This window comes from Gorilla gorilla, chromosome 11 (assembly GCF_029281585.2).
Source record: "Gorilla gorilla gorilla isolate KB3781 chromosome 11, NHGRI_mGorGor1-v2.1_pri, whole genome shotgun sequence".
NCBI lineage: Eukaryota > Metazoa > Chordata > Mammalia > Primates > Hominidae > Gorilla > Gorilla gorilla.
In genome coordinates, this window is record NC_073235.2 from 126,863,291 (window position 1) to 126,886,369 (window position 23,079).

Consider the following 23,079-nt stretch of genomic DNA (forward strand, 5'->3'; position numbering starts at 1 on the left):
TTCTTAGATGCTTAGGCCTCTAGTGCATGAAGTTCTTTGTGATAAGAAAACAAAAAACAAAACAAACAAAAAACATCACCCCTGTGTAAAGCCAGTGAAGTGGGTTGAGAGAAACACCATCTCCTGTTTAGTGACTGACTATGATATTTTAATCACTTCGACATACTCACAAGTCACATGGAAACCAAGCATTCCTTAAAATGTTTCCTGGGTTTCCTTAAACATTTTATTCCCTTGGATAATAGGGAAGCAATTTTGCTGACTTAGGAAAACATAGAAAAATAGGTGAACTTTGCCTTGGTCTTCCTTCATCACTGCCTCCTCTGAGAGGTTTCCAGGGCTCTCATTCAGTCCCACAGATGCTCCAGACACGCCTCCTGCACCCCTTCCCAGCCTTGGACCCTTCAGGTTATGCATCGTCTTCCTCTTTCTACATTCTTTGCCCCCAGCATCACCTCAAATCCTCTTGTTCCCTTAGGCCAAGACAGCAGCTGCTTGCAAAGCAAGCTAGTAAGTGGATGCCCTTTGAGATACCGGTGACTCCGTGCATCCCTGGAGAGCCCTACACATCCTGAGCTTTCACCCTTCTCTGTTTGCTTATAGGATTGGTTGCTGATCTTAGTAAGAGGCCATGTGCTAAGGAACTCAATACTTCCCTGGAAAGGAATCAAGAATTGATGACATGACTGAAACACAGGATGCTTGGTATTTTTGAAGTCTGGCTACTAGTGACTAAGGATGAAAGTGTAGACTAAAACAACAAGCCAGCTTTTCAGTGTTACTCTGCATCTATTACATTGAAGTATTTTTGAGTAAAGTAATAGCAAATTATGCTCTGTTCAAGAAAAGTGACAGTTGTCTGCTTTTGCATGAGCATTCAAGGACAGCAGAAAGATGCATGGAGTGCCCTTCTGACTGTTCCCACCAGGAGAGGCAGCTATGAGATGGGCCCTTCAGTGTCAAACTCTATTAGCCTTAAGGATACACACTATGATTTACGGGGATGAGGAGGTTTGCTTTAGGATCACAGAATGTTAGTCAGAAGGGACTTTCCAAAGTGAATTTTCTTTTTTTTTTTTTTGCTGATAGGAAAATTGTTTTGCCATTTCTGAGCACCCCTGCCAGCTCACAGGAGTTAGAGGTAGCTCTAATGATTGCCATGTCTTGAGGGATGGAAAGAAAGATTAAACACCTTCAAAAAATGGGGAAAAGCAGATACTGGGTGCCCTCCAGAGTCTTCTTTGTATGCCCTTGAGTAATCAGCAAAATTGAATTAATTACTGATGGCCAAGGACCCTACTGGTATTCTCAAGCGGAGATGATAGTGATCCATTTATGGAAAAAAATGTCCTCAGATCCCAAGGGACCTGTTTCCACAACTATACTTTGTTCAGGATACACCACCATAGATGAACACCATACTTGCAGTATGTTGTATTATACCCTTGACATGGTGAGCAAGCCCAACTTAAAACCCCCAGAATACCCATTGATATGGTTTGGCTGTGTCCCCACCCAAATCTCATCTTGAATTGTAGTTCCCATAATTCCCTTGTGTGGGAGGGACCCAGTGGGAAATAATTGAATCATGGGGGTGGTTCCCCCATACTGTTCTCATGGTAGTAATAAGTCTTATGAGATCTGATGATTTTATAAGGGGAAACCCCTTTGGCTTGGCTTTCATTCTCTCTTTGCTGCTGCCATGTAAGATGTGCCTTTTGCCTTCCACCATGATTGTGAGGCCTGCCCAGCCACGTGGAACTATGAGTCCATTAAATCTCTTTTCCTTTATAAATTACCCAGTCTCAGATATGTCTTTATCAGCAGTGTGAAAACAGACTAATACACTCACCCTGATATCAGAAAGACAATGGCCAGAATCATATGTTCACATATATTGCTGGGTAAGACCTCTTTCTAAACAGTAGACAACTATAAGATGCCCTTTCAATTCTTGCCCCACTGGGCTCTCCATTCCCTGTATACCCAGCCTTTTGTCTACTTGGCTATTGAGATCTGGACATCATATAATAAATAGCTCAAAGTCCCTGTGGCAACTCCCTTTCCCAATGACTCAACTCTGACAGCTAACATGCACTTGCTGTGAAGCTTACTCTTTGCAAGGTTGGTCCTGCCACACAGGTTTTTATTTTTAATCTAAACATTTCCAGAAATCACAAGGTTTAGAATTATTTTCCCCTGACTCACACTCAGATTAGGATTCTGTGTTTATTATAAAACTGTTGTTTTAGGAGCATTTTGGGCACAAAACGCCAAACCTAAGATGTTGAAGTTTAACCTCCTGGTCATAAGAAAGAAGCTCAGTCTATTCTTGGACCTTCTTGGTATTGAACAGACAGAGACATGGGTTTTGAAAGACGGTGTTCTAATTTCTCATTAGGTCAGGCTCCAACCTACAATGGGAGTTGCTGGAAGCCTGACAGCCATTGTAGAGTCCCAGGGTGGATGCTTGAGACTGCTATTGTGAAAACAAGGCAGGAAAAGGATTTTTTCCCCCTCATACATCACTTTTTATCACATGACCCTGTAATCACACACTTTTCCCTTTATAGCATGGCCTATCCTTCTCAAAGCACATTCACAAACAACACCCCTTCCCTACTCCTGCCATAAACAGGCATGAAGAGGGACCCAGAGAGCCTTCTTGCATGTCCATAACATGACCCCACCCACCTCCCAATGCACACGACCTTTTCACCACCATCTGCCAGGATGCTATTGGGACAAATCTCGGTCACCATTAGGAAGCTAGGATTCCCCCATCTCCACCAGGTCCTCCCTCATCTCTAGTCTCTCACCTACATACAGCACCTGTATATCATCCATCTAGCCCCATCTCCCACTCCTGCACAGAGCAAAACCTTGCCATGGGACCCACTGGAACTCAAGATTTGTTATCAGCAAAATCGCCCATATCCCTCCCCCAACCCATCAAACTTTCTTACCTTCTTACCCTGTCTGAATTCTTTCTCTGCAGCTCTCTTCTATCTCCCACAGCCCTCATGGCATAAGCCCGAGGGCTTACAGGTAGGGTAGGTGTTGTCCTTGGTCCTTATTTTCCTTCTCCCAAACCATGCTCATACTCTCTTTCCTCCCCTTTTCCCCTCAATTTTGAACCCCATGCTATCAGACTAAACCACTTGCTACCCTCCTTACTCCAGCCATCTATAGACCTGCAGGTCACTCACCCCTGTTTCTAGAAGAGTTTAGCTCCTGGCTCAGGGTCACTCTCCCCAGTGCCACATTCATCATGACCCTGGAGGATTTCACCCACTTAGGTGATCCTTCTCACCCCTGGTCTCTGAGGTCCTTTCCAATGATTGTGTCCTTATCCTTCCTCATCCAAGCATCTCATGGTCTCAGTCTCTCCATAGCCACAGATTTCACTCTCCCATATGCTCAACTTCAAACACCTTTTCTGACCCCATTCTCCCAGCTATTGATGTTACTCCCTCTAGTATCTCAGCTTCAACAATTCTTCAGTTCTATTGAGACTGCATTGGTTTCCTATCACTGCTGTAACAAATTACACATATTTAGTGGCTTAAAAAAACACAAATGTGTTGTTTTACAGTTCTGGAGGACAGAAGTCTGAAATCAGTTTCACCTGGCTAAAGTCAAAATGTTGGTAGAACTGGTTCCTTCCAGAGGCACTCAGGGGAGAATCCACTTCCTTGCCTTTCCCAGCAGCTGGTGGCCAGCTGTATTTCTTAGCTAGTGGTCCCTTCTCCATCATCAAAGAGCATCACTCTCTCACTTCAGGTCTTTGGTTGAAAGTTATCCTCACTGTTACATTCTGTCCCTTATTTTGCTTTTTCTTTGTTTTAGCATTTTTTTGTTTTGGTCTCATTAGTATCCTCCACCCATCCCTGATACCTGGTCTAGATATTAACCTCCATGAGGATAGGGAGTTGTTTTGTTCATTGATGTGTCTAATAATGTAAGACAGTAGGTGCTCAATACATATTTATTACCAGAATAAATAAATTTTAATCTCACTACTTTTATAAATCAATGCAGCGAATTAAATTAATAATTACTAAGAGGACAGGCATTGTACTAGACATTGGTATAGGGTTGTCAGTTTTAACAAAATTACTAGCTGGAAACAATTTATCGAGTAAAGATTGTTTATCTCATGGAACATTTAATGATGGAAATCTGCATTTACATTCCTTTTATTACCAAATAAGTGTAATTTTTTTAAAAACCTCCAACAAACCACAGAGTTTGGTTTTTACTGATTCAGGACTGGTTCTGTTATAGCCATTAAACCAAGATTACTCATAGCACAAAAATTTTTTTCAGTCTGGTATTCAATACAGAAGTTAGAGCAATTATAAAACTAGTTGTTACATAGAGCAGCAGGTTCCCTGTGGAAAACACATTTCCACTTATCAAAAAATGACATTCTGTTGAGAGATATGAACATCACGTCCAAAATACCAACTCTCCTCCCAGAGAAAATTTGGAGGGAGCCCCTTTCTTTTCACATTGACAACCTCCAGATTTGAATTACTCATCAAAAGATTTATCACGATCAGACAAGTGCAAAAGATTCAGAGCATGATATGGTGAATTCTAGCCGTTCCTTCTACAGTTTGAGACCTCTTAGATTCACATTTGTGCTGTGGCAGTAAATTTATGATCTACATAAACAAGAAGCTCATTTTTCTGCAATTTGTATATGGCCTTCATGCCAGAGATTATAGCATCTTTTTTTTATTGTACTTTGAAACCAAATTAAATCTTTACAATTCTTGATTCAAGGTTGATGAAGTTACCGAAAGTGTCTTGTTTTTTTAAAGTTCTGCAACAAATAATTTAAAATTTTGCATGTTCTTTGATTTATAACTCCTTTACTAGAACTTTACCCTAAGAAAATAGTCCTGTAAATGGAACTTAATGGAACGTATTCAGGCATTGGAAACAGATAGGCCTGGGTTCTGATCCAGACTCAAGCATTAATATCACATCCACATGTGTCTTTTTTGTTTCAGTTTTCTCACCTGTAAAATCAGAATAACACTGTATATCTTTTAAAATTGTTGTGAGATTTAGATATATTAGAAACACAGTCCCCTAGGCAGGTCTGGTCCATAGAAAGTGCTGAAAAATGATAACAATCAAGAGTCCCACAGAGCTAAAACATGACTTACAATGTCGAAAATGTTGGAGCAAATGAAATATCCAGCAATAGGGGATTGTGAAATAAATTTTGGTAAAGCCATGCAATGAAACTTTCTGCAGCTACGTGGAAAGACATTGCAGAAGAATTTTTAATAACCTAGAAAAATATTCATGATAAAATGTTACGTGAAATTCCACTCGTAGGTATAGGAGTAAAACAGGTGGTCAAACAAAAACTTGTAGGTAAATGTTCATAAAAGCATTATTTGCAAAAGCCAAAAGGTTGAAAGAACCCAAATGCCCATCAGCTAATGAATGGATAAACAAAATATTGTATATCCATACAATGGAATATTATTCATCCATGAATGAATTAAAGCATTGATACATGCTACAGTATGGATGTACCTTGAAAACACCATGCTAAGTGAAGTGAAAGAAGCCAGATGCAAAATCACACATTTTTCATTCCATTTGTATGAAACACCTAGAATAGATAAATCCATAAAAACAGAAGGTAGATTAATGATTGCTATGGGCTAGGGGTGTGAGAAATGGGGCGGGGGGGGGGAGGTGACTGCTAATTGTGTATGGCATTTCTTTTTAGGGTGATGAAAAAGTTCTAGAACTAGAATAGTGGTAATGGTTGCACAACATTGTGAATGTACTTGATGCCACTGAAATGCACACTTTTAAATAGTTAAAATGGTAAATTTTATGTGTATTGTATCACAATAAAAAATGTTACCTGAAAAAATATAGCTTGAAAACTTGTGTTTACAGTGAAATATTATTTATATCCACTTATACGTGCACACACACACACACACACACAGGAATTTATACACCAAAATGTTAGTAGTGGTTATTTCTCACCATGATATCACAGGTGATTTTTAAAATCATTTGCACTATCTTAATTTTTTCAATAAGTGTGTATTACTTTTATAATAAGAGATGAAGTTTAAGGATAATAAAAGATGAAGTTTAAGGATAAAGAATCACAAAAACAAAATTGCTGAATAAATGTAAAAGGTGAAAGTAGACCTGATATAGTTTGGCTCTGTGTCCCCACCCAAATCTCATCTTGAATTGTAATTCCCAGGTGTCCAGGGAAGTACCTGGTGGGAGGTGACTGGATCATGGGGGTGGTTTCCCCCATGCTGTTCTCATGATAGTGAGGGAGTTTTCATGAGATCTGATGGTTTTAAGTGGCAGTTTTGCCCTGTGCACACTCTCTCCTGCTGCCATGTAAGATGTGCCTTGCTTCCCCTTTGCCTTCCACCATGATTGTAAGTTTCCTAAGGCCTCCCCAGCCATGCACAACTGTGAGTCAGTTAAACCTCTTCTCTTCATAAATTACCCAGTCTCAGGTAGTATCTTTATAGTAGTGTGAAAACAAACTAATACAAAACCCAATACTGACCTGCCCTTATGTTTATACAATAAAAGTATTGAGCATTATTTCATAATTACATCCTGTGTGCTGACAGTTCTGAAGGGTGCTTTGCTGCATAGAGCCAGCCACGTCTGCCTTTCACACCCGAATTTGTGTGGAATCAAGTCCCATACTTTACATCTAATTTGCAAATCACTGTAGTAACGCATAAACTTAGAGAGTAAGTAGACATAATTGCACCTAAGTCATGGCATGACAAGATAACTATAACACTTAACATACATACATATATATATATGCCCTACTTTAAAAAATCTCATTTGTTTTTCATAAAGGGAGCACTCAAATCCTAGTCAGTGGGGTTCAAAACAAGACAATTAGCAGTTCTACTTATAATTGCCTTCATTTATCTTATTAACCCCATGAGGAAAACCTCATTATTCTTATTTTATACAAGGTGAAATTTGGACTCAGGTGAATCACTTCCTTGGGTTCAGGGTGTTAGTAAATGGTAGGCCCAGAATTCATACACAGGCTTGTGGGAAACTCAAGCTCATACTCTACCTGCAGTCACTGTTGCCTTGTCATTTCATGGATGGAGGAGCAGATGTTCAGAGAGGTAACCTAACTGGGCCAAAGTCACAGCTAATGTACGATAGACTTGGGATTTGATCCTCATCTAGTGAATTTCACCAATGTCAGCTGCCTCTCGAGCATTTCTTGATGATACTGACTACATTGATATCGTTCTCTTTCAGGACACCAAAAAGACCATGATACAATACAACCTCAAAGAACTAGTAAAAAGATAATGGGGACTTCAGAATAAATAGAACTTATACGTGGAGAGAATAATGGTTCAACTAAGAATAAAGGTCTGACATGAAGTTCTAAAATGTTCCAAGTTCAAACAGATGCAAATACTTTATTTTAAATGGTATGATCACATAGAGATAACACTGAAATATGATCTACATTAAAATTTGAGCAGCAATGCAAAATGAATGAACTCTCTTAAAGACAGAATGAGACAAAACTTGGTATGAGTCTTGCAGGCAGAGCCACCTGCCAGTCTGGTGTGCCATCCAGAGCCATTGTTCAGCAGACATAATCTGTGTGACAGCAGATTTTTATATTCGAGCCACATCCCTCTTGCTCCATGGATAATCTAAAGGTGAACCCTATCAGACCATGTTCTCTAGCCTCATTTGAAGGAGGGAGTTTAGTGTAGAACTTTTCAGCCTAAAGAGAAAACATGTACTGTTTTCCTTCACTTGCAACCTTTCCAACATAATGGATGATTCCCTTAGATGAATCTACCTCAGGTCCTATTTTGCACTCTCCGTCATGCTTCTGAATTCTTCTCAAACCCTGCTCAAAGCCCATCTGGGAGCTCTCCAAGCTACGTATTAACCAAGTGACGTTGGTATCCTTGTTGCTTCATTGCAAACATTTGTGCTAAAATGACATTTCTTTCCCAAGACACTGACCACATCATCCAACCTACTCTTTTTCTTCAAGAAATCTCGATGACATTCAGACTCAATGACTTGACCTTCTGGTTCTTCCGTGTCTCACTTCACGCCTCTTGCCAGTCTTTGCCTCCTGTTCTTGTCTCCTCTCACACCTCCCTGCCCTTTTGTTCAGCATCTCCCTCTGCCCCTCTCAGCTGCCTTTGTGTTTTTGTTCTCAGGTTTTCTCGTGTGTTCCCAGTCACCTGTCTTGGATACAAGCTTCTCCCTCAGCCTTAAGCCTTCAATCTCTGTCATGCTCACTTGATTTCCTGTGTGCCCAGAGCGGTACCCCAGTGATCCAGGACCTCACCTAGCTTCCATTTTCTTGTCCCCAGCCTGTGCAATGGAAGGCTGGAAGGGAGTTATTCACTAAGAGAGCTGCACGCTGAGATGGCCAATTTGAACACATATCCAGGCATGAGAAGATAAGCCAGAGGAGCCCTGCTTCCTCATTCATCCACTGATTCCTCAGTACGTTTGTTAAGAAGTCATTTCACAGCTGGGTGTGGTGGCTCACGCCTTTAATCCCAGCACTTTGGGAGGCCGAGGTGGGCAGATCACGAGTTCAGGAGATCGAGACCATCCTGGCAAACACGGTGAAACCCCATCTCTACTAAAAATACAAAAAAATTAGCCAGGTGTGGTGGTGGGTGCCTGTAGTCCTAGCTACTCAGGAGGCGGAGCTTGCAGTGAGCCGAGATGGCACCACTGCACTCCAGCCTGGGCGACAGAGCGAGACTCCATCTCAAAAAGAAAAAAAAAAATAAGTCATTTCATATCAGACCCTGCGCTGGGTGACTAGCACGTGTGTGAATGTGTTTGTGTTTACGTGTTATTTACAATGAGTCATGGCAGGGTTCTTGAACTTTCTTGGTCACAGCACCCCTAGTCTGTTAGTACTATTTTTATGGCTCCACCAGTCTGAGAGTAATAACTAACAGTTCTTTTTTTTTTCTTTAACAATTAGGCTTAAACAAGAAGTATATATGGATTAACAATTTGGTAGACATTTGAAAAACATTCTTCTCTGGATACAGCCAGCAGGATACCCAAGAGTTCCTGACATTCCTTATGGAGCAGCCGCTCCATAAGGCTACACCTTGAAATCAACCACGGAGGCCGCGGGGCTCCACCAGTCCCTGCCCATGGTCCAGCTCCCTCTTCACCCCACCAAGGGGGGTGCTTTGCTAAAAGAGTCTGAGTTAAATGATGATGACTGGGCCAACCTAATGTGGAAGCGTTATCTGGAAGAACAAGAGGACAGCAAGATGGTGGATCTGTTTGTGGGCCAGATGAAAAGTTGTCTCAAGTGCCAGGCCTGTGGGTACCACTCTATGACCTTCAAGGTTTTTTTTTTGTGACCTCTCCCTGACCATCCCCAAGAAAGGATTTGCTGGGGGCAAGGTGTCTCTGCCGGATTGTTTAAGCCTTTTCACCAAGGAAGAAGAGCTAGAGTTAGAGAATGCCTCAGTGTGTGACCCACATTGGCAGAAAACACATGGTGCCAAAAGTTGACAGTACAAAGATTCCCTTGAATCTTCATGCTCCATCTGAATCGATTTTCTGCCTCCTGAGGCTCCATCAAGAAAAGTTCTGTCGGTGTAGACCTCCCACTGCAGTGACTGAGCCTAGGGGACTTTGCCAGTGACAAAGTCGGAAGTCCTGTCTACCAGCTGTGTGCCCTTTGCAACCACTCAGGCAGCATCCACTGTGGCCACTACACAACCCTGTGCCAGTGCCAGACTGGTTGGCACGTTTACAATGACTCTTGTGTCTCCCCTGTAAGTGAAAACCAGGTGGCATCCAGTGAAGCCTACTGTTCTACCGACGCAGGAGCCACCCCAGTCCCTGTGACACCCCCTCTAAGCCCTGGCCCCTGTGAAGCCCTTTAAACACCCTTAAGCCCCAGGCTCCCCATATATCTCAGAGGCATTTATTTTTGTGTCTTTTAAGTCAGAGAGTGGGGAGAGGGTGGTTGTAGCTCCCATTATATATTTTTTAAAATGAAAAAGTACCTTTCCAAGTGGAGGATCCCTGGTCTCCCAGTCCCATGTACAGAGCTCACCAGGCCCCTGCCCATGTACAGCCCCCAGACCCTCTGTAATCTCACTTTTTGTGAAAAAAACTACTTAAAATTTGAAATGTATTTAAAATTGAAAAACATACTTTGAAAAAAGTATTTTTATTTTATTTGTAAATAACCACGGTTACTTACAAATGGGATTTATGTGCATGTTGGTCACTGCACAAATTCTCAAACCTTAGAATCAGATTGGATACCACCACCCTCATTTTCCATTCCATACTGCATGCTTACTTGCATTTTAAGATAGTGACCACTAAATTCAACTTTGCCAAAAATATGACATTATGAAAAAGAATGTAGCATAATATAAATTTGAACCTGAACACCTTTGAGCCAGGAGTTCATGTGGTATCTGACCAGATGCTGTGTTTCCCTAGAAAATTTAAAATATCCCATAGCAACCCTATGAATTTGCTGTGGCACCCTGGGGTGCCTCAGTGTACAGTTTGGGATCCGTGGGACATGGATTCTGTTCTCCTGTTTTTTTATAGTCTGATAGAGAAGAGATGTCATATAAATAAGGAAGGATAGATTAGGTGCTATAAAAAACTCAACAGGTTAGAGCAGGGGTTCATTTGTGATACCATGAGCCAACAGAACAACAAAATAAAATGGTAGTGACTATGGAGGGTGCCTTTTTTTTTTGAGTCAGGGTCTCACTCTGTTGTCCAGGCTGCGGTGCAGTGGTGCAATCATGGCTTACTGCATCCTCAACTTCCTAGGCTCAAATGATCCTCCTACCTCAGCCTCCCAGGTAGCTGGGACTACAACCATGTGCCGCCACAGCTGGAAAATTTTTTAAATTTTTTCTAGAGAAAAAGTCTCACTTCATTACCCAGACTGATGTCAAACTCCTGGGCTCAAGCAATCCTCCCACCTGAGTGTCCCAAAGTGCTGGGATAACAGTCATAAGCCACCGTGCTCCACCTGGTTGTTTATTTTCATGTTAGCAAAAGGACTTCGAATTTTCAAAAATCATGCACTACTATCATCATTTTAATTCCTTTTAAAATTTAGGAATAACTTAGGGTAATTTTTACATATGTAAATATTCATGTAACCATAACCTAGATCAGGAAATAGAATCATCTCAGAGGTACCCTCAGGACGTTTCCAGTGAATACCTCACCTCTACCCCTCGCCCCATCCCAGGGAGAAAACTATCATATTGATCTCTAACCCTATAGAGTAGATCTACTAGTTATTGAACTTTATATAAATGGAATTATACAGTGTGGACTCTTATGTCTCACTTCTGTCTCAGCACAATGTCTGTGACATTCATTCACATTTTTGCATGCATGGGTAATTTGTTCTTTTTTCTTTGTATGAATATATCACACTATCTTAAAAAATTCTTTTTTAAAAAAAGGAATTTCTCAAATTGGAAAAAGTTATCTTTTTACTTTCTTCATAGATGTACTGCATAAGCATGCTTCCTGAAGTAATATATTATTTAATCAGTTTTGTTTGCTTGGAAACTTTAGAAAATTGTATGCCATTTTTTAAAGAATTGATTTCTTTTGCAACTTCCTTTTTCACTCAGTATTATGTTTGTGAGTCATCCATATTCAAAATAACCTATTGTTCATTTATTTTTAGTGCTGTATATAATTGTTTTTTGAAAAGGCACAATTTATCCACTTCCCTGATGATGGACATAAAAGAGTCATTTGTATCCTAAATATGAAGAGAATTTTCTTTCATCAGACATTCAACACTAAGCATTTGCCATAATTGTAACCTATCTTTTTTTTTTTGCATATTTTTCTAAGACCACTGTCTCATTGGAGGCTATTTTTAACATAAGTCTTCAAACCTAAGGCAGTCCTGGAATAGTTGTCATGCAGTGTGTTCAACGTGGCTCTTCTCAATTCACAGAGGGACTCTATATAGCCCATGGTCACACATCCCCAGATAGGCTCTGACCTCCTTATTAACAACACCCAAACCTCAGGAAATCTCTCAATAGAGCTTTCGACAAAAAGAGAACTGCACGGTGCCAAGTAAGGAACCTGACATCTCAGTCAATGTCAACCATGGACCCCATTGAAAGAGTGATCCTGGAACACATTGTAACACCAAGAAACGCAGAAATATTTTCCAGCTACAAGAGAAAGGCATCAAATTGAATGCCTCTGAAATTAAGAAGTCCATATGCCTTTAAAATCTTCCAGTTCCTTTATCTAATAGGACCGTTTTGCCTTTAGACTCTACAAAATCATCGAATTCCCAAAGGCTTACTGACAGAAGACAATCATAAGAGCTAAGCAAAGCCCACTGCTATTGAATGTTTCCTAAGTAACAGGCACTCACTGAGCTAAGTGCTTTTATATGGTTGATCTCACTCATTCCTCATAACGAGAATGTTGACAAAGCTACTGTCATTATTAGTCCCATTTGATGGATGAAGCGGAAGTAATTTGCCCCAAGTCCTACAGCTAGTGTTAGCAGCATGGATTTGAAAACAGGTGGTTGTGACTTCACAGCTTGTGTTCTTAGCCAGACGCTTGTGCCCCTTGGCCCCTGTCTGTCCAGCTGCCACAGTCTACGGGGACTGATGATATCTTGAATATAAGGATTGGAGACAGAGTAAGGCCATGTACAAGGGGCATTTGGCATCTTTGGAGTAACAGGTCTATGTTTTAGTGTTACTACAAAGTCTTCACTTGTGTTCATTCTTTTTTGTTCAGAAACACGCTGCGGGACACAGAAGGAATAGAACTCACAGTTATGAAGGCTCTAGTTCTAGACATTCTGTTCAAAGCTTCCACAGATATTATTTTATTTAATCATGACTCCAGCTCTGTGAGGTTGAGCATAAAATCCACAATGGCTGAGAAAACTGATGCTCAGAGAGATTGCTTGAGGCATGTGTTTTGGAGATAGGATTTAAACCTATGGCTTTCGCCTCTCAATCCAGATCCCTTTCTATAAGCCCCAAGTCCAGGGGAAGCTTTTGAGGACTATAATCTTACATCACTTATCTAACCATTTTAAAAACTCAGTATTTGGGACTCATAAGCCCATTAGAAATCATATTTTGTTTAGTCCTCTTTAAAATCTGCATTTAAATTAGCCTTAAGATCTGTTTAAATATAGGCTCTGAAAAGGAATATGAGGGCTCCAAGGCAAATCTCATATGTCATATTTCTCAGGCTATCTATGAGTTTGCATCCTCTTTTCTAAAAGATACCACCTCCCAACTTTCTGTTAAGACGAAATAGGAAAATGCAAAAAGGCCATTATTTACTGATAACTTACTGAGAGCCATTTCGAGGGTACCTCTTTGATAACACAACTACAACTAACAATAAATATTTTAAGTGGACAAACTCAGGAGTTTCAAAAAGCTGGAAATTAATTGCCTACTAAACCCTTGACCTGAATTGAGAAGAAGGGGCTGCCGTTTTGTACAACATGGCCTCCCCCTCTGCCAGAGCTGATTGGACAAGGGTGGACACATGACTCAAGCTGGGCCAATTAGATTTCCTTTCTCAGGAATTTGTAATGGGACTGAGAGAGATTCGCTCTCTTCAAGTGGGTAAACCTGCACTGTCTAAACTCTGGAACCACGGGACAGGGAGCTGAGCAGTGAAACCACTCTGTGAAAAAGAAGAATGAAGTAGATGTGCTGTATACATCAGTCAGGTTCAGTCAGGAAAACAGAAACTACACCAGCTATTTTAACAGAAGAGTTAATAATGCCACTTGGTTAAAAGGCTTTGGGGGCTGTAGTGGCAAACAGGGAACATGGAAGTTTTACAGAGATAGTAACTTCAGGAAGCAGCTCACATTCTTAGGGCTAGGGGAACAAATGGAGGAAGTTACCAGAACCTGGAGGTTTGGAAAAGGAACATGAAGAGCTGAGACTCAGACCTCTGAAGGAGGAGTACCATTGGCTGGTGTTGGTGCCTCTGAAACTCACAGGAAGTCCCCACAGATGGAGGCCCAGGAATAGGGCGCTGGCCAGCTGCAGCTGGTGTCTCCAAAGGGTCACCATGAGGCGGGTCATGGGTGTGCAGGACAAAGCTGGAAACAGGAACCAGATGCTGCTGCTGGGGCAAAGACCTGTGATAGGTGATACAGTCAGCAACAGCCAGACAACTAGGGACAAGGCAGCAAGTAGTCCCTTCTCCCTCCTTCAGCCTGGCAGATTCTCTCTAGCATCCCTTCCCCTCCATAAAGCCTGGCATGGAACCAGTTAGCAGGGGGAAAAAAAGTGATTTGTAGAGACCTAGCTGCAGCATCACAAAGAAGAGTTAAGAAGGGTGTGTTTGAAGCCAAGAGATAAAAGTTCAATGGCCAGGACACACGGACAGGTGTGGCCTTGAGGGTCCATGTGACTCTGCAGTCTCTAGCCTGGAGGGTTCTCACAAGCAGCACTCTTGACATTTGGGGCCAGATAATTCTTTGACGTGGGGGCTGTCCTGCGCATTGTAAGATACTGAACACCATCCCTGGCCTCTTCCCACTAGATGCCAATAGCACCTCCCCAGCTGTGACAACTAAAAACGTTTCCAGACATTGCCAGTGTCCCCTGGAGGGCAGAATTACCCCCAGTTGAGATCCACTGAGCTAAGTTCTTGCTTTGTGTTCTGTAAGACATCCCTGCTCTTTTAATTCTCCTTTTTCCATTAAATTCCATTAAATTCTTTCGATTTACATCTTATTACCTGCAACCCAGGGAGTCTTAAAAGCTATCCTAACATTTGCTGAGATCTTAAATATGTCCCAGGCCCTGTGCTAAGCATTTACAGGCATCATCTACTTTAATGCTCTCCACAATCCTATGAATCAGGTACAAGTATTTTGCCCTCACTTCACAGAAGAGGAAACTGAGGATCTAAGAGGATACTGACCCCCAGCCACTGAGTGGAATGGGTACTTTACAACCATGAGGCTTTACTGTAATATGTCACCACTCACCAGCGTGACAGGCAGCCACCTTCTTATCCTAGATCCTTTACTTATATTCAGTTGAACCATATGAAATTGCTGTTTTTTACATCAAAGAGGTGAGATATCAGCAATTTACTTTGGTTCCAATGGGTGCCTTCTGCCCTTTGCCAGGAATGCCTGCCTCCATCCACTGATCTTACCTGTCTTTCAGGCTGGTTTTTACTCCTCCATCCTCCACGAGTTCTTCCTGGACCACTTATGGAGCTAATGGAGATATATGGGGTTGCTAGGACTCCCATAACAAAGTATCACTGACTGAATCCAGCAACAAAATTTATTTTCTCACAGTTCTGGAGGCTGGAAGTCTGAGTTCAGGATGTCACAGGGTTGATTTATTCTGAGGCCTCTCTCCTAGGCTTGCAGACGGCCACCTTCTCACTCTGTCTTCACACAGTCCTCCTTCTGGGCATGTCTGGATCCTGATCTCTTCTTATATGGACACCAGTCATATTGGATGAAGGCCCACCTTAATGACCTCATTTTAAGGTAATCACCTTTTTAAAGACCTACCTTCAAATATAGTCACATTCTACGGTACTGGGTTTAGGACTTCATCATACGGACTTGGGGAAGGGAGCATAATTCAGCACACAGCAGGAGCCCCCATCCTCCTAGAAGCACACAGTGCCTGCTATTTATGAGATTCATTCATCACTCAATTATATCTCTCTTATTTGGCTCTTTTTTTTGAGATGGAGTCTCACTCTGTCAGGCTGTAGTGCAGTGCCATGATCTCGACTCACTGCAACCTCCAACTCCCTGGTTCAAGCAATTCTCCTGCCTCAGCCTCCTGAGTAGCTGGGATTACAGGCATGTACCACTATGCCCAGCTAATTTTTGTATTTTTAATAGAGACGGGGTTTCACCATGTTGGCCAGGATAGTCGCGATCTCCTGACCTTGTGATCTGCCCGCCTCAGCCTCCCAAAGTGCTGGGATTACAGGCGTGAGCCACCATGTCTGGCCTTATTTGGCTCTTTATACATATGTATGTATATATATATATATATATCTTGTTCCTTCAAGAAGTCCATAAGCTTATTAAAAACACTGCCTCCCCAAAACCTAGCACAGTGGTAGGCACTGATCAATAGGACATTGTACAGTTATCATCGAATATCATAGCCATGTTAAAGCAGGAACATTGACTTAAAAATATCCCATGATTCCATCCAGCTTTTAGTTTCCAGGGCTTACTGCTCTTTAAAACCAATTTTTATGCAGTTAAAACACACTTTGAGATCTCTTGAAAACCTTTATTATTACTTTAATTTTCCTCATGATGAGACAGCATGAATGCTATCAAGAACTGAGCTTTAACAACACGCAAAGCTGATTTGCCCCGCTGGAGGCCCTCAAGGTTTTCAGTTCTAACTACTGATGAAGTAAGCACAGACTCTAAGATAAAGGGGAGAGAAAGAAAAATATCAAGACCAAAACAGAATATATAAGTCTGGGAGCCCCAACCCACAGGCCAGCTAAAAATAGAACTCTTTCTTAGCTCAGTGAGTGCCTGTAACATGGCTAATGGATGTTATTGGTTGGCAAGGAAACACAGGTTTACGGAATAAATGTAAATATATTCGTTCTAAGGAGTCTTCTCAGACCCACATTGGCTTTTTGCCCAGGTCCACAGCATGTCTGGACATAGGGGGATTCAGAGCTCTGTGTGCAGAACAGTCATTGTTTCTGCTAGAACATGCAAAAATCTCTCACTTATGACATTTTTATTTGACTGGAGAATACGGTGAACAGCCTCCAAATCATTTTCCTGATGGACTGCCTCTGTGTGTGCTTTCATTAACCACATTTTTGCATTTGTTCATTTGTCTTCTTTCAGCAAATATTTATTGGGTGCCTACTTTGCACTGGTTTGTGATATGAATTTACCATGCTGCACTGTAGTCAGCTACTTTGAGTCTAGGTCAAGCCACACGATGTAGGGAGGCAGTAGGGATGGTGGTTAAAAATGGATTCTGGGGCCAGACGGCTTGGAGTCCCACCAGGCTCTCACACCTGCTGGCTCTCTGGTCTTCAGTGACCTTGCCTGTGCCTCGTTTGTCACGCAGGGATAATAATTTACTTACCCCGTGGGTTGTAGTGGTAACTAATTTATACATGACGTGTGAATTACTTATTGTAGCTCCTGGCACATTATAAGAGCTAAGAAGTAACTAGCTGCAATCACTGTTACTGTTTTTCAAACAATACTATTTGAAATTAAAGTATTTTTGAAATTTATTTCTTTAGTATTTTCTATTACTCCTGCTCTTTTCCTATTTGGGACATCACCATTACAAACCACTGCTTTGGGGGAAAGTCATTGTAACAGAAAAAAGTTAAAGTCTTTTGACATCAAACTCAAAAGCTGACTTGAAGCTACCTTCCATCTTCTGAGACTAGACACTTTTCTCTTAGTGTGGGGGGAGTGATGGAAAAGGCATTGTCAGAGCCTGATAAAGGGGTACCCATGTGCTTTCTGGTGGAGGGAGGGAAAATCCAGAGGGTACGTATGGTGCATGACACGAACCTGACATACATATAAAGAGACTTAAGAGCAGATATCATTTGTCTTAGTTAGTTTGGGCTGCCAGAACAAAATATCACAGAGTGGATGGCTGAGCAACAAACACTTATTTCTCATAGTTCTGGAGGCTGGGAAGTCCAAGATCAAGGTGCCACCAGATTTGGCGTCTGCTGAGGGCCCTCTTCCTGGTTCACAGATGACTGTCTTCTCACTGTGTGCTCACAGAGCATGCTCTCTGGCTTCTCTTATATAAAGATATTAATCCCATTCAAGAGGGCTTCACTGTCATGACCTAATCACTTCTCAAAGGCCCTACCTCCAAATGCTGTCACACTGGGGATTAGGCTTCAATATATGAATTTGGAGGGAGAAGGTAAAAATGTTGTCTACAGCACCATGTGCCTCAAGAGGATAGAAGCAGAAAGCTCTTGGTCGGTTCTCAGAGCTTCCTGTGGCCCAGTGAAGGGGGAAGGGGACTGAGGGTGGGGAGAGAAGAATGTGTCTTCTTGCCAAGGATTAGCGTTAAAGGCACAGAGGATCTGACTCCAAGGGGCTGTTTGGACAAGACTCCAAGGAGCAATGGACTAGAGTCCTGCATGAACAATAACTGAAGATAAGACACCCACTCTCTCACCCACTAACCCAATGCCTCAGCATAACACAGGACTCCAAGAACTTAGATGCAATCCCAGTAGGGGCAGGCGTAATGGGTTGGGGACATTTGCAACAATTACTGTCATTACTGAAAGTTTCAAGAGGAGCTGTTACTTTATATCCATAGTGTGTAGAGTGGGCCTGGTATGTAGTTGGTGCTCTGTAAAATTTATAAAATATTAATGACAGGCATTGTATTAGTTGGTTCTCACACTGCTATAAAGAACTACCTGAGACTGGGTAATTTATAAACAAAAGAGGTTTAACTGACTCACAGTTCTGCATGGCTGGGGAGGCCTCTGGAGACTTATAATCATGGTAGAAGGTGAAGGAGAAGCAAGGCACATTGTATACGGTGGCAGGAGACAGAGTGATGGGGGAAGTGCCACACTTTTAAACCATCAGATCTCTTGAGAACTCCCTCACTATCATGAAAATAGCATGGGGGAAAATGTCTCCAAGATCAAATCACCTCCCACCAGCTCCCTCCCTCAACATGTGGGGATTACAATTCAAGATGAGATTTGGGTGGGGACACAGAGCCAAACCATATTAGGCACTGAAGTAGATGTTAGTGCCATACAGATAATAAGGCATGATCCTTGCTCCTCGGGAGCTGAGTCTTATGGAGATGTCTACACACACACACACACACGCACACACACACACACACGCACACACACACACACACACACACACACACACACCAAACTGATCCCAATGAGGTAAAGGTATAACCAAGGCACAACAAAAGCACAGTGGGAAGAGTCCCCAAGCCTGATTGCAGACATCAGAGAAGAGGAGATGTTGGCACTCACTGATGCCAGGGCACGGCCAGCAGAAGGAACAATGTGTACACAGATCAAAGGCTGGGAACAGCAGGGTACGAGGAGTGAGGGTGAGTACCGAACCCAGCTGCCATTTTACTCACTGCGGGTGTGGAGTCTGACAAAGGACACAGATGCCCCACAGGGCTCTCTCAAGCCTCAGGCACGTTCCCTCCTAAGACATGGGATTTTTCTCAACAAATGTCTTTGGAAGCGGGAAGGAGAATGGGGCTGCAGCCAGAACAGCTGCATGCATGTTCCAATTCCATCACTCCCTTAGCTCTGTGGTTTGGACCAAGTGATGTAACCCCCTCGTGTCTCTGAAATACAGACAATTCATCTATTACCTGAGAATGAACAGAAAACTGCAAGACTTGCCTGAGATTTCTTCTTGTTTGTGGTTCAGAATGACTTTGAGCAGTGGGTTTGAAGAGGCAATAGAGGGATAGAGTAGGCTTGATTTTGGCAGAAAGCACCCCACAGAGTCCAGCATGTTCACTCAAACATTTAGAATAAGCCCATAGACCTAAGGCAGGAATATGCAGAATGTACTAGAAGAGCTGAAGGGAGATCAATGGGGATGGTGAATTAATATTTCTTGAACTTGTACTTTGTACCAGTTATTATTAGGGAGGATAGAAACATATAGATCCATGAACAGTTACTGTTCTTCAGAAAATCATGATTGTTCACGTAAGGAAAGCAAATGGGAACAAGTAATGATGGAACAGGGGGTTGTATGTGTACAGGATATGTAGGGACAAAGGGCTTTAAGGACACAGAGAAGGGAAAACTCCAATAGTGAGGGGGTCACATAGAAGGATGGTACTTGGGATGGGTTGTAAAGCCCCTCACAGATGTGAAATCAAGAAACAGAAGACAGTTTATAATCAAGCACTAAGTCGTATTTTAGTGGGTATTTAGCTCTAAGGTGGGATAGTAATCTGATAAAACAGGAGTGACTCATCATTTTAATAGCTTTCTGTATAGTATTTTTCCTTGTTTATTTTCCCCCTACATGGTTTTATGTAAAATTGTTGGTTTTTTTTCTTTTCTTTTCTTTTTGAGTCTCACTGTGTCACTCAGGCTGGAGTGCAGTGGCATGATCACAGCTCACTACAGCCTCAACCTCCCAGGCTCAAGCAATACTCCCTCCTCCAGCCTCCCTCATAGCTGGGACTACAGGCATGTACCATCATGCTCGGAAATATTTTTGTATGTTTTGTAGAGACAGGGTTTTGCCATGTAGCCCAGTCTTGTCTCTAACTCCTGGGCTCAAGAGATCACCTGCCTCAGCCTCCCGATGTGTAAAATTGTTTTCCGATGTTCATTGGGCATTTTGCCTACAAGAAGTGGTGCTGTCTTCCATATTGAAGAATATTAGCCACTGCTTTCTGTCTAAAAATCAGGAATCTGAATCTAGTTCTTGGTTCTAGTTGGGAGATAATAATTGAACACAATAAAAATAGCAACAGAAACTGCTAAAAAGAGACTGAGAAAGACCAGAGGAAGCTCTGTGGGCCCTTCTTGTCCTGTGTAGCCAGGACAAAAAGCATTCCATAGAATTCCTTGCACTGTAGTTCTTAATCCTGACCAAGCCCTCCCATCTGTCAGTCATCCTACAGAGGAGAAGGGAAGAGTACAGACAGAAAAGGGGGAAAGAGAATTCGATGGGTTTGGTAGGTGGGCCGTGGGGTGCCTAGATCTGGGGTCAGCCGGTCTGGGTTCAACTCCTGCTTTTCATATTCACCAAGATTGTGATCTCGGACAAATCATCTAACTGTTCTCATTTCCTCCTGTTCTGTATAATGTGACAATAATCAGACCTGCATCTTGACCTTGCAAGATTAAAGAGATAATATACCCAAAACAAATGTAACAGTACCTGGAACACGCTAAGGACAAAGTAAATATTAGCCATTATAATGTGTCCATTCAGCACACATGGCCCCTTTCCTGGCAACAGACTCTGCCTTCCTGAACAGAGATGAGGGTTGGGGGATGAGATCACAGGATACCTTGGTGTCTCCTCCATCCCGCTCAGGGAGGGGCCTGTGACACAAATGGTCCAGAGTTTTTACTGGGGTTTTCCTGCTGGAGGTGAGCTCTTCTCTCAAGCCTGGAATCAATGTCAGCCTGGGGTGGATAGCTGCTACGTCTCTGCCACATGGAGAAGGCCTATCTCTGTTGCCAAGGATGAAGCCTTGAAGAACACATAGAATAAAAGCAGTGCATGCTGGATGCAAACCGTGAGGTCCCCTAGCATTTCATAGGTCCTCAGCTCTTCATTGCATTTGAGCTTCTATACCCTTCTTTCTTGTAATAAGCCCCATTTTTGCTTAAGCTAGTGTTGAACTGGGTTGTGGTCAGACCTAAAGAGTCCTAACTGGTGTGAAGGGGCAAAGGAAGGGCCCAAGAGAGATAGGAGATGCCCCTAAACAGCTCGGCTGTCAGAAGAGGGTCAGGAAGGTGAAGCCCATGTAAACGAGGAGTGAAGCAACGTGAAGCAACATTCCCCAACCTCCTGGGCTGATGACCAAGGAAAACAGGAGATTTAGGTTGATGGTTAGTATTTCATAAAGTGTTCACAATGCTGTTCTACTTAAGGTTTTTACAGTCACAGAGACCATTTTAAATCCTGGATTTGGAATTTCTATCTTAGCAAGTCTTCCCTTTTGGCATGTGGTCTGTGGACCACTTGTTCTGAGAATTTAGGTTGGTTATGCTTATGATGAAGTTTTCCCAATGTATCAGATATAGAATGATTATTTCATAAGCCCTATATTTTGGTTCCAGTTAAGTGTTGATCTATCTAGTTCATACTGTATATTAAACACATTATGCAAAAGTATAGCAAAGTATTAACAGAATAATTATTAGGAAACCTAATACCTTTATTATATTTTCTTTTAAAAATTATCAAAGATGTGATTCAATTGATGTTCATTGTTGATTTAGCTTCGTTTGCCTTTTGTCTTTTGAAACTAATAAATGCATTTGTAATAACAACAAGATTTGCTTTTGTAAGACTTTAGCTTCTCCTCTTTGCACAGTCTCGCTTAAGCCGAGAACCTTCTGACCACTATAAGGATAAATGACCTAAGCCCACTGGAGGCCTAATTAACTCTACCAAGTTACCAGTGAGTGAAATGCCCTAAGGACATGCACTCAGGGGTGAGCAATGAGGCCTCAAAATGAAGACAATTCCAATCAATCTATGGGGTTAGGGAGTGGGTATACAGGAGCTGAGCCTCAGCACATCTGCCCACAAAGCTAGGCAAAGTGAAGTAGAAATTATTCTGACCATTCATAAATGCTATCAGTTTGATTTTTTTTTTTTTTTTTTTGAGACAGAGTCTCACTCTGTTGCCTAGGCTGGAGTACAGTGGTGCAATCACAGCTCACTGCAGGCTCAACCTCCTGAGCTGAAGTGATCCTCCCACCTGAGCCTCCCCAGTAGCTGGGACTATAGGTGCATGCCACCACACCGGGGTAATTTTTGTATTTTTTGTAGACATAGGATTTTGCCATGTTGTCCAGGCTGGTCTTGAACTCCTGTGTCCAAATGATCTTCCCGCATTGGTCTCCCAAGTGCTGGGATTATAGGTGTGAGCTACCATGCCTGGCCTTCAGTTTGAATTTTTGAAAAGGCATGGCATGTGTGACTTTTTCCAAAATGTAATTTTTAAGATTTAAAACAGCTATCATTATAATGTCATTAGAACTACACAAAAAAAGAAATAACAATATCTACTCATGTGTTGGCATCTTCTCATAAAAATGGTGACAATTAAATTGCTTCAGGACTAAAATTAATTACTTCAAGGCTAAAATTATTCATTTTATCCATGCAGAGAAGTCACCATGTAGAGATGGTTTTAATCTGATTAATGACTAATTTTCTAGTTCTAAAGATTAAAATAAAGCTAAGTTGTTGGAAAATATAAGAATAAGACTTGA

The 23,079-nt window shown here is 41.9% G+C and overlaps 1 pseudogene; it reads left to right on the forward strand.

Annotated features, from left to right (window-relative positions):
• Nucleotides 1-9,078: 9,078 nt before the first annotated feature.
• Nucleotides 9,079-11,832, forward strand: LOC101131640 (ubiquitin carboxyl-terminal hydrolase 21-like; annotated as a pseudogene).
• Nucleotides 11,833-23,079: the final 11,247 nt, after the last annotated feature.